This window comes from Chionomys nivalis, chromosome 17 (genome assembly GCF_950005125.1).
Source record: "Chionomys nivalis chromosome 17, mChiNiv1.1, whole genome shotgun sequence".
Classification (NCBI taxonomy): domain Eukaryota; kingdom Metazoa; phylum Chordata; class Mammalia; order Rodentia; family Cricetidae; genus Chionomys; species Chionomys nivalis.
Genome location: NC_080102.1, coordinates 35,982,832 through 35,988,958, shown reverse-complemented (window position 1 = coordinate 35,988,958; position 6,127 = coordinate 35,982,832). Strand labels below are relative to the sequence as shown.

Genomic DNA, 6,127 nt, shown 5'->3' with positions numbered 1-6,127 from the left:
TTTAACTTTTTCCTGGTGGCCTTTGTGTTTCTCTGGATGGAGGGATGTCAAACTAGGGCTTTCTGTGAAGCGAGCGGCAGCCTGCTAAGGGGCCATATCCAGGATGAGAAGTTTTCGTATGTGAATATGAGCGTTGGGGGCAGACGGGTATTGTTAAAACCGAAACATAAGAGGAGCAGGCGCGTTTCGGTGAACCACTTGCGTTTTGGTGCGACTCTAGCAGCAAGAAAACAAAACCACATAATCTAAGGCTCACGCCCAACTCTGTGCAGCTGGGTGTCTGCTAGTTCCTGTGTGGTTTGCCTACAGACTGGCTGGGGGTAGCTTGGAGGGAGAGCAAGAGGTCGGGAGGAGGAAGCTGTACTGATGGATCTGGGGCTTGCACCCTGCTTCAGTGTGGTGCTCAGGAGCCAGCCCGAGGCAAACCTGTACCCTGAGGTGCAGTAATCCTGACATTTGACTGCATCTCCCCGCTGGCACAAGGTGATTCTAGTAACTCGTTGTCAAAGCCAGGAAGATATACACCCAACCTCTTCGCTTCCAAAAGGTATGTTCTGCAGCGCGGGTGCACACCCTCTTTCTTGAGCACTTTAAAGGTTCTGTTCTCTATGAGCTAAAGGAATCAAGGGAGAGCTGGTCTCACTGGTTTTCTAGACTTTGCTGTTAATACTTCAGCCGGTCAGCCCAGGTCTCGTCCAGGTGGCTATGTTGCTGGTGATAGGATTCAGCTTCTGGCAAATGAACTAGAGAAGACTCGATCTTTACTCTGCTTGTAGCAATTATAAACAAGTCTAGAAAAGACTTTGGATGTTGGAGTCACAGAAGTAAACTCACCCTCCAATGGTAAAGGGTCAGCGTTTAATCCAAATTGAGGCGTGGGAGATGGCAGAGGAGTGAGCATCAGTGGCTGGAGCCCAGAGTCAGAGGTCATGAGCAGCCTCTTGGTCAGTTTCTCCACCACTTCCAACCGCTAGTTCTGGTGGCGTTCGCTCTCTTTATGAAGAACACTGGTTTGGATTCCTTTAATGAAAGAAAACTTCCCGTGGGAAGATATAAGGACAGGGTGTTGTCTATCTTTGTCTCCTTATTAATAGTTTTGTGGCATCTTTAAGGCCATCTCTAGTTTCTGCTGCTGTCCCCATCTGTTCCAGAATATGAGGAAGGGATGCAGAGACCAGGTTTCCACTAACCTAAAAAATGACCGCATCTACTACTTACCTCAAATAATATTAATAAAGCATATGTAACAATTTGCATAGTATTAAAATCCATATCCACCACCAAATTAAAGGGGGCTGCTGAGGCTCTAAAACACATAAATAAAGCAATCATGATCCCACAGTGTCAGAAGGTAGGAAACGCTAATGGAAGAATCTCACATCTGGGAACATTTATCATAAACTGCTGGTTCTCTAGTGAGTCCCTTTGCTTTATTTTTCTCTTCATTTTTTATTTCAGAAAGAGAATTTAGTTTAATGTGGTCTCCTTCAGTGACTCAACATGGTCTGCAAAGCTTGATACTCACGGGATACTTTTAGAGAGGCCCTCTTAGACGGAGCAGTCACTATGAAATTGCATCTTTTCCATGCCAACCTTTTACACTTCTGACTTGAGGCATTTTTGAGAATTTTTGTTATGGTTTTCTGTAAAAAGGAGGCAGCCCCCACATCACTAAAGAAAGCCACCCTATGAGACTCAACTCGGACAGTCTCCCACACAGTAAGCTGTAATCTTATTCTCCCTAGATTGTAATAGCTTTCGTCTTTATAAATGACTTTACTGAAGCCGAGCGGAAGGAGGTGATTGATCTACTCAATATGAAGAAGTGTTCTTGGGTGCTAACAATAGCTTCCCTGTCTGAGACCTTCGGTTGTTTTATATCTACCACATAGGGGCACCATAAAAATAAAAGAGTTAGCGTAAATACCATGTACCTCAGGGAAAGACACTATGAAAATGCATAATGGGAACATTATTATTTCTCTAAATCTTGGTCACTTTTCTTCCTCTCTTTTGTACAAAACGCATCTCTCTTGCTGCCCAGAGCCATCTCTTTTGGAACCATTGGCTTCTGGAAAAGCTGCTGGTGACCCTGATTTCCATATATTTATTGATTCCCAGAGAGTAACACCCGCTGGCGCTGGGGGCTTAAAGGGCTCATGCCTGAACTTGAGCCAAACTCACTCCTTTTCCTGGCTCTAGAAACAAATATGTCATTAAGTGTGATCCCATTGGGGTTTCTTAACTAAGTCACAGTTGCTGCTGGGTCAATTCAAGGGACAGAATCTTCAAGCTCCCATGAAGCAAGCTCAAAATTTGTTGAAGGGAGGCAGCCAGGAGGAGGCTCAGCAAGCAAAGGTGTTTGCCACCAAATCTAACACTCTGAGTTCAGACACCCATGGTGGAAGAAGAGAGCCCGTTCCACAAATTGTCTTCCAACACTACACTCATGCCATGGCACGTGGTGCAAGTGTAAAGAATAGAATAAAATAATAATAAACAGATATTTTTAAAGTTCAAGAGTAGTCACTTAGTGTAGTTATTTGAATCAAAAGGTAAAATAGTCTAGCCCCATTTTGTTCACTAAAATCTTTGCTGCTCATATCTCCTTATATAGAGGCGTCTCAATCTCGTGTGTCTCTGTTTTTTTTTTTTCATTATTGTATTTTTATACTGTTTGAGAATTTTCAGGAAATCACAGCTTCATTCAGCAATCATTTCGCTAGCATTTAGTGAGCAATTGTTTTGTGTCAGTACCAGTACTGCACTCTGGTGCCAAGATATCTAAAAAGTTCACATTGAGTTTCAATACTCTTGAGCCAATAAGTATTCAGTAAATAATTTTTAAAAGTAGTTTTCTTTTTTAAGTATATAAGCATAGTCCAAAGTTTTTGAGAATTTAGAGAAACCGCAACAACATACAGAATGATGGAAACCTCCTTTGCTCTCCAAAGACGTTAGGCACATGGCTCATGAGGCAAGTGAATTTCCATACAGAGTTAAGCTGGGCATGGTGGCACGTGCCTACAGTCCCAGCACTTGGGAAGCAGAGGCAGGAGGCTTGGTGCAAGTTCAAGGCCACCAGGCCAGCTAGAGCTACACAAGACCCTATCAAGAAAATTTACAAATTTTAACAAAACGCTAAAATGCTAAACTTGCCCCACTTAGGTTTACTAATATAACCTTTTCCACACTTGTTCTGTCCACTGTGATGCTCTCTGAATTTCTGGTAAGCTGCAGATGAATGACAGTTCACTACTGAATAATTTAGTTTACACCCAAAACAAGAACATTCTCCTATATAACCACAATTCCATCAACCTCCCATTTTGCCCCCAGTTGTCACCTTTAACATTATTTCAAAAGACCAGACTCCAACCTTTATATCTCTCAGCTCCGCACTGGACTTTGTTTTCTGAGTTAGGCCAGCGATCTTGCAGAAATGCCCCACATTCTGAACTGGCTCTTGCCTCGTGGCTCGTCTGTCACTGTGCTTCTTGGCTTCTTGCCTTTCACATAATCTCCATCTTAGGACTAAAAGCACAGTGAGACTGGTGTTTACATGTACTCGTTCACTCTTTGTGTACATGTGTGGACACGCGTGTAATGGCACACAGGTGGAAGCCGGAGGCTAACTTGCGAGAGTCAGATCTCTTTTCCTAGCAAATGGGATTCGGGGATCGAACTCAGGTTGTCAGGTCTGGCAACAAGCGTCTTTACCCACTCTAGCCGGCTCGTGTCTGGATTCTGGTTGGACATTTTTTATAAGATGCCACGGGGTGCTCTGTATTGCATCGTATCAGGAGGCACATAATTCAGGATTGTTTCTCCATTTACAATGCCAAATCTGATCCTGGCTCTGGGCATTGATTTTGCTCTAGGGATATCTCTCTCTCTCTCTCTCTCTCTCTCTCTCTCTCTCTCTCTCTCTCTCATTATAAAAGTGCCTGTTCCATCAGACAATTAACAAGGAATCAAGAGGGTTGACACTCTGGCGCTGTGCTGACATTCTAGTCCCAACTGCTTCCTTCTGATGATTTAGGTCCTAGTCTTTGCCTAAATCAATATTCCATCAGTGCTCGTATCTATTTTTAATATACTTTGAACATGCGTAAGACGTGAGCAGTTAACACTCGTGACAGAGGCTGTAGATATGCTGCGTGCATAAATTCACACAGCAGTAATAATAAGTTACACTGGCCAAGTGCTTGCTGCAGAGCCAAACAGCCTAAACCTGAGCCAGGCCTCCACGTGCTGAGTGAACTGAGCAAAATTCAGTCTCTCTGTTTTGGTTTCTTGAGCTATTATGAGGGTGCTAGTGGGGTTGTCTGAGGATTGGATAATTTAGACATGTTTCCAAACAGTGTGTCGTTGGTGCTGTTGCTGCTACTGCCCCGTGGCTGATCTGCTCCCTCACCTCTCACATCGCTTGTGAACTCCACCTCAGGACCCCATGTGCCAGTCTAGCCCTTCACAGGCATGGAATCACTTACTTCTCCCGTGGCGGTCAAGACAGCCCTAACAATATCACATCTTCACATATAAGACAATGAAAGTGCAAAGAGGTCAAAGTACTCACAGGAGGCCACTCCCAGCAGAGCCAGGGTTTGATCCCAAGCCGTCTGAATCCAGAGCATTCTCTGCGAAGCATGGCATGTGGAAAGAGGAATGACAGGACAGAATTAAATGGAAATCAGCCAAAAGGGCCGCCCGTACTCAGGGTTGAAGTTGAAAATCTAGCGTGGCTACCCAAACACATTGCAAGTTTTGGCTTTTTTAAAATAAGAATAGTATTCTAGGAAGCATAGATTTGTATGCTTCCATCACTTAGGAACTTCTTCAAGAAACTTGAGACCATGGAAAAGTTGGAGGTGAGGAAGGGAGAACTCAAAGGCAGGGGCAGGGATAGAAAAGACTAATACAGCAGAGGAGTTATGAAACCTCGGAGCCGCAGGGCAGAACATGATATTTTGATAGAGTCAGGAGGGGGGAGTCCTTCTCACTTTTCACATTGCTGTACTGTAAACGATTTTACCCCTGAAACACTGATGTAGAAGCCTTGTCCAATTCATAAAGGCCACAATGGGTTTCCTCGGAGGAAGATGGATGTCTGCTGTTGGTAGTAGTGCCGGTGGCTGGTTATTTCAGGCACTCAGACTTTGCCTAAGTCAGTCTGTGACTTCAGAAACACGCAGTTTTATCCAGAAAAAAGCTTCCCTGGCTAGGGAAAGGTCCCAGTCCTTCATTACCATATGAGCGGCTCCAGGGCTGTGTCGCTCTTATCTGCCCCTTAATTGCTGTTACGGAAGGCTCTCAAGTGTAATTTTCTAAAGAGAATTAAAAAAAGTGAGTAGACAGAATCCAGCATTATTAAAGCTTTTCTGTGTTCCTAGGACCATCGTTGCTAAGCCGCTTCTGCATTTTCATGTTTTTTAATGAAAAGCAGCCTAATTGATCAATTGGTCACAAAGAATACTTTTCCATTTGTTTTGGGCTTTGTAATCCCCACCCCCACCCCTCGGCCTTCCAGAACCACGGGTTTAATGTGTCAGCATAGAAATGGTTTATGATTTGAGTCTTTTTGTCTAGTGCTTTATGGGAAAATCCTAGACACAATTGCTGAGAACTCTGTGGGAACTCAGTCAATAATAAGATCGTTCTCTTCTTAAATCTGAATTTCAGGAAGAACCTCAATAACCAAGATGTATTATCAGGGGAGAACACGAATGGGGGAAGAACCTGGTTGATTTGTAGCTGGAGATTTCTGTTCATCATAAAGGAGTAAAGTGTGAAGTCAACATGAGGGAGATGGCTTGGTGGGTAAACTGCTTGATAGAGAAGCATAAAGCCCTGAGTTTGGATTCCCAGCATGCCTGGTTAGGGTGGCAAGGCAGGAAAATCCTTGGGGCTTGCTGGTCAGCCAGTCTAACAGAATCAAACTTCAGTTTCAGTGAGAGACCCCTGTCTCAAAATAATATATAAAATAATATAAAAAGGATAAAGAAAAGCAGTTGATTAAAAAAAGGCACCTGATGTTAACCTCTGTAAACCACACACGTTTGTATACACACACACTCACACACTCAACTGAAAAGCCTCTCTTCCCCTGCATAGAACTGTTACCAAA

At 43.7% G+C, this 6,127-nt stretch overlaps 1 protein-coding gene across 1 annotated transcript in view; it reads left to right on the top strand.

The window, feature by feature from the left end:
- Nucleotides 1–369: 369 nt before the first annotated feature.
- Grap2 (GRB2 related adaptor protein 2) overlaps nucleotides 370–6,127 on the top strand; it is a 72,007-nt gene continuing 66,249 nt past the window's right edge. The window contains exon 1 of the mRNA XM_057792152.1: nucleotides 370–547. The gene's annotated coding sequence lies outside the window, so the exon portion shown is untranslated. The remainder of the gene's footprint in view (nucleotides 548–6,127) is intronic.